A 12,201-nucleotide genomic window follows, 5' to 3' on the forward strand; every position below is an offset into this window, starting at 1 on the left:
TGCACAGCAATTCAAATCCCTCAGTTTCAAGGACCTGAGCAAAGCCTGTGACACTGTCACACACCACATCCTGGTCTCCAAACTGGTGACACATGGGTTTGATGGGTGGACCACGAGATGGATAAAGAACTGGCTTGATGGCCACACCCAAAGAGTGGCTGTCAATGGCTCCATGTCCCAGTGGAGGCCAGTGAAAAGTGGAGTCCCTCAGGGATCAGTTCTGGAACCAGTCTTGTTTAACATCTTTGTTGGTGACATGGACAGTGGCATTGAGTGCACCCTCAGCAAGTTTGCTGATGACACCAAGCTGTGTGGTGCAGCAGACATGCTGGAGGGAAGGGATGCCATCCAGAGAGACCTTGACACACTGGAGAGGTGGGCACAAGCCAACCCCATGAGGTTCAACAAGACCAAGTGCAAGGTCCTGCATCTGGGTCAAGGCAATCCCAAGCATCAGTGTAGGCTGGGCAGGGACTGGCCTGAGAACAGCCCTGAGGAGAGGGACTTGGGGGTGCTGGTGGACGAGAAACCCAACATGAGCTGTCAGTGTGCACTTGCAGCCCAGAAAGCCAACCAGATCCTGAGCTGCATCAAGAGAAGTGTGGCCAGCAGGTCAAGGGAGGTGATTCTCCCCCTCTGCTCAGCTCTGGTGAGACCCCACCTGGAGTACTGCATCCAGTTCTGGAGCCTCTGGACATGCTGGAACATGTCCAGAGAAGGGCCATGAGGATGATCAGAGGGCTGAAGCACCCTCTGAAGCATCCTCTCCTATAAAGAGAGACTGAGAGAGTTGGGGCTGTTCAGTCTGGAGAAGAGAAGGCTCTGAGGTGACCTTCTTGTGGCCTTCCAGTATCTGAAGTGGGCTAAAGAAAGCTGGGGAGGGACTTTTTAGGATATCAGGTAGTGACAGGACTAGGGGGAATGGAACAAAGCTGGAAGTGGGGAGATTCAGGCTGGACGTAAGGAAGAAGTTTTTCACCATGAGAGTGGTGAGAGCCTGGAATGGGTTGTCCAGGGAGCTGGTTGAGGCCCCATCCCAGGAGGTGTTTAAGGCCAGGCTGGATGAGGCTCTGGCCAGCCTGGTGTAGTGTGAGGTGTCCCTGCCCATGGCAGGGGGGTTGGAACTAGATGATCCTTGTGGTCCCTTCCAACCCTGACTGATTCTATGATTCTATGTGCTGTCGTCTCTTGTTGACTGGCAACTTTAGTTAATAGAATCAGTGATAGAACATGTTTTCTTGGTACGTTTACTGTGTTTCTGACTGTAGGAGAACACAATCAAAACAAAATGACTGGTTCCATAGAAATAGAAATTAAATTGAGAAAAACGGCATTAGTGCTTTTAATCACTAACTGGAAGAAAACATGTAATAAATAAATCTACCTGGCAATCGACAGAAATTAGAAGTCTTCAGGATCATTTAGGTGACTAAATTACTTTGGAGACCATTCAGGAAAGCTGAAACAGACATCTGTGCTGAACCTGATCCTACTCTGCATAAATTACTGATCAATAAACTGAGAACAAGTACACAGTGGCTTATTTAAATTATTTCAGTAATACTTATGACACTCCTCTGAGAAGCACGCTGTAAGTTGGTGCAAAATTTGCTCATCAGAATAACAAGGAGAAGGAGGAGGCCTCAGCTAGTGCAAGCATTGCTGAGGAAATAAAGATAAGCCTTTGTGCTGATGTCTGGAACATCCTTGTAAGTCTTACAGTACCTTGTATTGTCCTTTAAATATCAGCTATTGGAATAAACAGTTCAGCCAACAATCTTTGGTTTCTTGACTTCTTATTTATTTTTTGCTACTGCTTTTTAGGGAAGTATTTAGCTTCTGTAAATTGAAATTGTGTTTCCAGGCAACTGATCTGTTGTCATCCAAATGCTACATAGTTCAGGATCGTAGAGTAGTAGATCAGTGAGCTTGCTTCATGGTTAAAGATATTCTGATATGTAGCAGTTCATAAGCATTAGTACATATGGATTTGTGGTTCTATACAAAACAAATTTAGACATCAATCTAATTTGTGTTATTTTGACATTTTGTTATTTGAAGAAGAAAAAAGAACCAAAAAAACCCCCATGAATTATGGTATGGCTAAGTTGGGAATTACAAGGTCTGCAGAAGGGATGATGTGTCGTTTGAGAAATGCACATCAACATAAATTGTGCTTTTTCCTGGATGGCTAGACTATCCAGAGAAGTCCACGTTCTGCATGCTTACGTATGATATTCCCCTGATGCAGTCTCTTCCACTAATCTTCTAAGTGGTGTATGTGATTCCTTCTGTGTGCAAAAGCTACAGGGCAAACAGCGATCAATGTGTAATTTGACTTGATGCCCTTTGAGTTTCCCAGTACTCTGAAACAGGCAAAATCACTTAGAGCAGCTGATTCAATTTGTCAGGCAGTGCTGTGTGTAACATGTATCGGCCCTAATTCATCTGTAGCAGATTAGGGTGCCTTGTCAGTCCGTCAGCACATTGGGTTATTCACAGGAGAAGAGTATAGTAGGACTCCAAGCAAGATCATTTAGTTAGAGAGGAACTCATGGGCATACACAAAGATTAACATTTACAGTCACATAGCAATACATTTTACAGAGATAAATTCAGTGCTTGTAGATATTAAAAGTTCACAGGACAGGTGCTTTCCCACTTACCTCACCAAAGCTCTCCGAAGGAACAAAACATTCTCCCTTTGTCTGTCTTTTGAACATGGTTTCCAGTTTTCCAGGCTATCACCTTTCATGAAGTTTGGAGGGTTTTCTTTTGGTTTGGTTTTGGTGGTTGTGCTTTGTTGTTGTTTTTTGTTTTTATTTTCTCTCCACTCAAACTGTCTGATAACATCTGTCCCATCACTGAGGTGCATGTCTGAAAATAGAAAGGAAGAGAGAAGTGCAGGTTCCTCTGTGCAGTACTGTTTTCATACAATTCTCAAAGACATAAGTTTCCATGAAATCACAGACTGCTACTCTGTCATTAGACCTCTACCCACAGTGTTTGAAATCAGCTTAATAATAGAAAATTATAGTAGAATTTTTTTTTGTAATATTAATGTTAGGAAATAATAATTTACACTAATTGTATCCACATGTGAACAAGTAATTCTCTTCTTTATGGTTTAAAAGTCCACTAAAGATCATTATGTACTGATATGATCCCCTTAATTCCAGGATTTACCTGAAGACTGTGGTTACATCCCAGGATCATATCTTATCTTCTATTTGAAATATGCCAGAACAACTTTGGCCTCTGTTGAAAATATAAAAGATCTAATCTGAGAAAAAAGTGAGATATCATATTTATTTAAACTACAAATTACACTGAAGAATCCTTTATCGAAGATGCAGGAGTACTTACCTTCCCAGATACACTATTTTTTGAAATGTCAGGATCTTAGAGAATTACCATTAAACCTCCAGACAGCACATACTTTCTCTGATTGTCTCTTCTGTTGTGTGGCTGGGCTTGGAATTGGGCTGAAATAATTCAGGCATTAGGCTTCAACAGGCAAATTAACCCTTGTAGTGATGCACAGAGTGTTTGATACAGAATTAGCAAAAAACGAAGCATCTGAATTACAGTCAGCACAGAGGACATTGCACACAAATTGTGCACTTTAGTTTTAAGAAAAGGCTTCCAAAAGCCTTCACACTTCTGTGTAAGTCACCTGCCCTTTGTGCGTCAGCATTCTTGCTGGGGTGCTGACAGCCCACTCAGGGCACCTACAGTCAACAGGATCTTGCTTTTCACTACCCTGGTTAAGTAAGTAATGTTCACTTCCCAGGAATCCCCCCCAGAGCAGCAATGTTCCTACGTGCCTGACCGTAACGTCAGTAATGCCTGGATTCTGAGAGAGTTTGAAAACCTTCCTCAACACACTTATTTCTGTTTTTTCGACCTCTATGCAAAGCGATACTTTGGCCATTGTTATGTGATTTTTGACAGGGTTACAGTAAATTCATCGTGCTAAACTGAAATGTTTCTGGCATATGTCTACTCTGCAACAATCAGCCTATGTGTACAGTAAAATATGACAACCACAGTGCTACTTCTAGTTGTAAAAATTATGCATGTAATGCTTTATTAATGCTAACTGGGAGCTCCACTATGCAGTATATTATTTATTTTTACATTAGAAATTTTTTATTGCAAAAAGTTACTTCAATATGTTCTATGGAATTAAAATTTAAAAAATTTAGTCTTGAGTTGTTGACAAAGAGAAAATAAAGATGCAAATGTTCTAGGAAAAACAGTTTCTTTTCAACCCTTCAGACTTTTTTTCCTATCCACTATCAATGTATTCTTTCAGTGGTATCTAGTTTTCTTCCTGAAGGCTACCCTGAAACAATAGATTTAGAAAGCTATTTGGTGGGAAAAACCCTGGATCGTTAAAGGGGAATACCATTGCTTTTCCAAAAGCAAACATTACAAAACAGCAGACAAAGAAGTAGGATTTATCTTCAAAGCAATTTAAACTATTCATATTTAGGGACATCAAGCTTAATTCATGAAAAACAACTTGTTTCATGAGTAGTGGAATTAATTTTCATTTGTGTGATTTCAGCCTCTCAGCTTGGTTCCTTTGCATTTATTAAAATGGGAACTTCAGCTGTAAGTTTTTCTGCAGTTAAACATTCCTTAGCAAGTTTCCCTTCTGTGTATTTTTGACTGTTTACAAGTGCTGAGTAAATTCTGCAAATGCCCCCTCAGTGGGCTGTGAATAGGCCCACTCTTCATTTTTTTTTAATTTTTTTTACTAAGTGCTCCCATTTTGCATTTGGTTTAAATGGAACCAACAAGCTTAAAAGTTATTAGCAGAGAATTGAATAAGCACACATTCAAGTATATGCATCACAATAGATTTTTGAGCCCTTTTCTCTTTGAAAACCAGACTAAGAAAAGGGGAAATTTTATTTATGTTATTGGAGGAATCTCCTTATGTCTCACAGTATAGTGTAACAAACTACTTACGATACCCATAGGGGCCAATTTTCATTTTATCATTTGACTTCCTCAAGAATACCACATAATCGAGGAAGTAGCCTGAGGGAAACAAATAAATAAATAAATACACCTAATGGGGTAGTCCATGAGTTAAATTTCTCCTGGAGTAGAGGAATGCAAAACTGTTGCTGAATCAATGTAACAAAGCATTGCATTAACCTCTAAGGAGTAGGGAAGCAAAATATGCAGTAAGTGTCCACACATGCTCTATAATTTCCTGTATTGCAACATATGGAAGAATAGTGTACCAGGGAAAAAAAGCCAGCACCCACTTCTTTTCCCCAGCCCAGAGGAACTGGACCTTCTATCTCTGCTTTTTTTGCTCTTTTAACATTTCAGAGTTGATTTGTCATTATTATGGTGAGACTACTGACAACTATCAAGGCATTAAATCCCAGTGGTCCTTTGTTTAATACACTAGAATGCATTTTGTCTTGCAAATTTTTTCATAAACTTCTATATCAGAGATGAACTTTCATGCTTTATTTTGGTATGAGTGGACTATTTATCTTAACATTGCTGTTCATCTTCCTCTCACAGCCCATTTTATTAACTTGTTTATACTAGGTAAACTCACTTTTTATCTATGATGTTTGTTTTACAGGGGATTCATCCAACTGGAAATATATTTTTAGACTTCAATTTAACTATGCTTTTAAAATTAACATTTAATGTGTTTGATATTTTTGCAATAGAAAATAACCTTTATTTGAATTACTAGCCCAGAACTATAACCTACATTCACTATATTTAAATATCGGTATGGGAAACATCTCAGTCATGTTGCCCCAGACAGCTACTAAGAGTTAGGACGTACATCTCTGTGTTGTGAAGATCCTGCACTAGCCAAAAAAGTACATTTGAGGTACATTTCAATAGATACTGACACTTCTTATGCTCCCACCAGTAAGGGTAAGGAAATGGAATAAAACAACTCACCAACAGAGACGTTATAGAGCCTGGTACAGGAAGACAGTCAAAGAGCAAACCACCTTGTAGACCCAGAAAACCTGTCCCTCCCTTATCTGACTCACATATTTTACTTGCAGAGAGCACAGGTCAGAAAAAGTAATTTCCTCATTAGATAATCTCTCTGAATACAGGTGATAAACAACCTAGAATACTGCCACTTTTCTTATGTACCTAGAGAATATATATATTATGCCAATGAAAATTTTATGGAAAAACATTTCCTTCTGTTCCTTTCAGTGTTTGACAGAAATAAGGATTCTATGAACTCCATTTAAATGATCAAAATAATCTACTACTGCCACTACAAAACAAATCCGTGAGGTATTACTACACCTACCTCATCTAACCTAATACAATAGGAAATAAAATTCCACTCATACAAATGTTTATTGATTTTATATGCTTTTTAAATCTATATATGCTATATATAACTGTATGTATATATGTGTATATATATATACACACATCCCTCTAAAGGAAAGAACATCTTTCAGAAAAGTAATTAGTTGTGAGGTAAGACCATTAGGAGGTGGGTAAACAAATGATGCATTTAGTACTTTGTTCTGCTCTTTCTTATCTTCACAGTTACACTCAAGTAAGAGGTTTTACATAAATTTTTATTTGAGTTTAGATTTTAGTTCTTTCCGTGTCTCTCTGGTGAAATACAAAAAGCATCAGACTACAGTAATTTGTGCCTGTGAAGATACCAGCACAGACTGATGAAGTCACATCTCAGTCTTCTGCTGGATAAACTGACTAGAATAGGCTGTGAGATTGTCTAATTTTAAATCAGTTTTATGTCTCCAAGGAATTTTTGTGGCTCTGTTCAGGACTTTTAGTCGTTTTCAAAACGTGAAGTTCAGAAAGCAGTGTTCTGAACCTGCTTACCTAAGCACACTCTCTTTCTTGCTTCCACTCACTACATTACCTATTTAAAATCAAAAGGTCACCAGGAAAGGCCACATCATTTCAAATGAAAGCTATTGTTCAGTACCTTCTTCATTATGATTCTCAAATCTTTTCAATGTTTAATTTTTTTTTTTTTTTTTTTTTTTACAAACTAAATATTACTTTTCCCTTTCATAGCATGAGAAAAACCTTTTTCTCCACAGAGGTTCATCCTGCTAGGTCCAGATTGTTATTCATAAGCACCTTGTAAAAATACATTTGATTTACTGTTCCATTAACTATTGATTCATCTACAAATTCTGCTAGAAGCGTTTCCAGATCATTGATGAAAATGTTGAAGATTGGCAGGTAGAGTACCAATTTCTGCAGAAGCTCTCTAAAATCACCCTTTTTAACAATTATTTCATTTGACAACTACTGTTTAAGACCTATCAGTTACTTTTTTACAAACTATCAGGAGATATTAATGTACAATCTTGCAAATCAAGATGTCATTTCAGTCCTAGGTCAACTATGTTAAGAACCCAAGTATACAACACAATTATTCTTATCAGCCTAAGTTTTATTCTCAGTGATTAATAATTGAAAAGTATTTCCCATGAAACTATATTGACATGCATCAGTACTTCTTCAATACTTTATTACTACTACCAGACCATCCTTACAGTCATTTTCCATATGAATAAAATGAGCTTTCTCCAAATTCTAATTACCATTTTTGAACATGAAGTGTAGGAAGGTGGCATCACCCTTTTGAAATTCAGTTTGGTTTTATTAAAATCCACTCTTCCTAAGGTCTTAAAACTGTATTTTAAAATTATGTTGTAAAACTATATTGTAAAACAAAGCTGAAGGTAAGTTTGACAGGCAAAATACCACTCATTAGTGGCAGGGTTTTCTTTCATAGATAAATATGTTTTAAGCATCAAAGAAGCAATAAGAACCAATAGAACTGGACAGAAAGTTTTAGTGAAAACATGGAGAATGCTGGATTTGTAAGCAGAGGGCTTTAATGACATGGTAGATTCATTTGTTTGCTAAGTGAACGCCTGCAGGGCCTCACTCTGGAAATTTTTTAAGCCCCATGAAAATCAAGTTTTTTTGGAGAAAATCATGAAGGTGAGTCTTTTGACCATTTCCTTTACAGAAGTTAAAAGTGGAACTGAAGTTCTGTCGACATTCTTGTCACAGAAATGTGCCGTTCATTTTACAGTCATTAATACAGTTCTTACCTCAACACACTACCCAAGACCTATGTTTCTCATTAGTAAAGTCCCTTCACAAGTTGTCCTTCAGTCTTGAGATACTTAGAAATGAGAAGCACAGGTAATACAGTCTATAATGCCTGAAATGAATGCCATGTTGAAGAAGATAGGTTGACGAAACCAGACTGGATTTCTCTGGATTAGGTAAGAGAAAACCATGCAGGAGTCAACAAACTATATAAAAGGTTAATATATGAAAGGTTATTACAAGAGAATGGTGATTGTTCTACACAACCACAGGGAATACAACACAGATTCATCAGTCTTACTTGCAAAAATGAAAATAAGATTAAATGGGATGTTAGAAAAAAGGTTTCTATCTCTAAGACTACTTACAAGAGCATCTGTGCCTACTGTTTCTAGTGTGTCCCAAATTCCTTTCATCAGAGGTTTTCAAGAACACTTTTTTAGACACTGTTTCAGCTTAGACTGCTGAACTAGATGTTCCTGAGGACTTAGTTCTAATCATGTACTTGTGTGTTTTCATAATATGTGTTTGCATTTTGGAATTAATACCTTTTTGGTATTAGCCTTATTTTTACAAATATTCTGCAAAGTAATTTCCAGCACAAGTTGGAAGTAGGCATTACTCAGAAACACAGTATGTTTTTATCCTTTCCAAACAATGTGCGAGATGTAAGCTTAGTATGATATAGCCTTTTTTCATTTACATATGCCTATACCTCAGAAATACTACAGTTCTGCTTTCAGATGTTATAAAAATTAGTATTTTGAAATGTAAAAGTATAATTTTAACTTCAAAAAATACATCTTCATCACAGGTTTTTCTAACAAGACTTGCATATACAATACATGGAATGATTCAAAAATCATTTTGATGCATAACAAATCACCTGTGAAAAAATAAATAAGTGAAGACATTCTCAATTTTGGTAAATATTTATAGAGCCAAACAATATGAAGTATATGTAACAATCAAATTTCTAGTGAAAATGTGTGCAAGTGGGTTTATTTTGAAAGGAAAATTCCTACTCCCAGTGTCACACCCAATTAAATTCTCCAGGTAATGACCCCATTTGCATAGAGAGCTGAACCCACAAGTGGGAATTTTAATGGGCGCACCACCTGAGTACATTAATTGAGAGTGACACTACTTGAACTAGTTTTGTGCTTACCCCACTGAAAATTCTACTCATATTATTTTTAATGTCAAGCTACAAGTCAAATTTCAAGATGATGGATTTGTTCTTTTTTTAAGCATTGAATTTGAATAAAAGAAAGCTTTAATTCTGTTATGAATTGCATAGCTTTAACTAATCTGTAGTTCTGATTCTCACCATTGCTTCATTTTTTCAGTGATTGGAATTTAATTTTATTCATTAATTTGTGAATAATTAGATAGAAAATAATGCCTTCAGCAGCTAAATTGCTTTTGGACTGCTGTTTAATGTACTTTTACCAGAATATGTGTTACAGTCAAGCTGGCATAGTTTACTAAAATGTAATTGTATAAATATATCAAATTACTCTTTCTGAAGAAACAAGACTGAATATAAATAATTTTCTTATAATTTTATAGGTTTCTCAAACTTAACCTCATGAAAGCTTGGTAGTTACAAAGCAGATTACTGATGCAGAAATAGCAGTTGTCAACAGTAGTGAAATTCCTGCACCGTATTTCCCTTTATCCTTCACACACTAATAATGACCTTGAAGTTATTGTGGATTCTGAACCACTGCTGTTAGTCTACATTAAATATGTAATCAAGGTGTCTTATCCTCACATGAAGAAACAGATGAGTGGAGTTGCATGTCCTAGGGAGGAGCAGCAAACCCATGTTGTTTAATATATTTCCTTTTCCCTGCCTGTTCTTTTTAGTCTTCATTAACTGAAATGCACAGAATCTGAAAGGTAGCATACAAATGCCACTGTAAAAAGTATTAACTTTAAACTAATGTTTAGATTGGTCTTATTCTTGTGAGTAAAACTATTCTGAAGACTGGAACTGTGCAAGACTCTGCAAAGTCCATCTCAACAGGCCTTTTAGTTCTTTGTTTCAATGAGCAAGACAGTATCAACATAGTTCTAACTGCATATATTCAAATATAAACCACTGTTTCTTAGAGATATTCCAAAGCTTCAGTGATATCACTTTCACAAGTAAGTTCAACTAGGAGATGCTTATAACAGTGAACATAGAAAAGATGAAGAAATTATTTGAAATGTAACATACATCTTGGTATTGTTGTAGACCTCCATAGTGAAAGCATTTTAAAACAAAACAAAACAAAACAAGCTATCTTGTGATAAAGTGAAAGAAACAAAGGTAGGCATTGTGGAAAAAGATTGTAATTTGAAACACATACAGTTGAAGTACAGCGTATTCACAGTGTGGTCACTTGTGCAACTCAGAGATGAGGCAAATTGCAGAAGCCTACACCACTGATTGAAGAGGAATTATATAGTGCTTGGGCACCAATTACATACCCCACTGAGATGATATAAAGAGCCTCAATTATACTGGAGTATTTTGTCAGTTAAAATAGCACATGCATATCAGAATAAAAATTAGTAAGATACTATTAAAGGTACAAAAGGTATTATACAATCCTTCACATAACATCCCATTTTTATGAGTATTGAATGATAATGCACTAACAATTGCTATAATATACATACATAAAGGAGGCAAATAGGATTGTATGTAAGGTTTTTATTAAGTGAGGTGAACTGATACACTAAAAACCATATAGAGATTAAGATCACCTAACCAAACTCAACATCTGCCTGGTTTGCAGCATGGCAATTCACAGAAATTTCTCTTTCCAACACCATATCAAGGACTCTTAAACAAGAGAAAGGCCATCCTTTTATATCAGTAGCACCAAATCACTGGTAAATAGCATAAACAAGTGCTTATGAGATGGCTGAATTTTATGCATGCAATCAATTATGTATCTGACTATACTGAGCACAGTGAGTATGTACATCATTAAAGTGGGCTCAGGATATTATTTATATTGGGCTTCTTTCAATATCCTGATACTAAAATTGAGTTAAGGTCCCCTTGTTCTCTTTGGAAGTGGTAAGAACTGGCAGAAGGGTTTGAAGGTATGAAAAAAAAGTGAGATTAATGCCTGTAGGATTTTAGAACTACTGTTGTCACCATCAACACTATCTGAAGTCTTCCAACACATGGTGTAAGCACATATATATACAGAGAGAAGACATAGAGGGCCTATTTCTCTAATCTTTAATTTAGTTTTGGAAGAAAGAGTAAGATCTCAGGTATAGGATCCATTCCATATTCTACCCAATGACTTTCAGAAAGTCACATGAGTGTTGACAAAAGGAGCTTTACTGTTGGAATATGTCAATATAATTGGCATTGCTCTCCAAGAACACACATAAAACATTGCAATCATCAAGGCTTTTTCTTTTTTTTTTAACGTGTGAACAGCTCAGAAGTTTCTAATTTAGAATATTGTATAAACAACGTCCCATCAAACTCAAGAAACAGTTCTTAACATAAATAATATAGCTGAAATAAAGCCATTATTCAATCCAAAAGCTCCCAAAAGTTCCTGATCATTCTTCACAGAAGCCATTTTTTTTTCCTAGAAATATGATGTATTATGGATACTGGCTAGAACACTAAGTTTCAAATGGTACTATCTGTCTATGTATTTAATAGTTCTCTTAAATTATTATTTTGTCACAGTTTCAATGGTGAGAATTCACAGTGCACACTAAAGCACAATTTATGTCAGTTCTAACGTCTTACCTCTAAAGGCCCACATATCCACAGGCATGGTAGAACATTCAACAAATTTAAAACAGACACAGAAAAAATTACTGCATAAGACTGAAAGCATGCAGTTCCTGCACTATTAAAGTAGGATAAGCATGTTCACATTCAGCTTAAGAGCCAACACGAAAAAAAACTTTGCTTAAATCACAGCTGAAACACACAGCTGTGTGTGCTTAACTGACTTTTTAAAAAATATGCCTTACTTTAAAATGCTGTTACTGCATGTAAGCCTTTGCTTTACAGGCCACATAGACCGTTAGACCTTAATA

This window comes from Indicator indicator, chromosome 3, assembly GCF_027791375.1.
Source record: "Indicator indicator isolate 239-I01 chromosome 3, UM_Iind_1.1, whole genome shotgun sequence".
Taxonomy (NCBI): Eukaryota; Metazoa; Chordata; class Aves; order Piciformes; family Indicatoridae; genus Indicator; species Indicator indicator.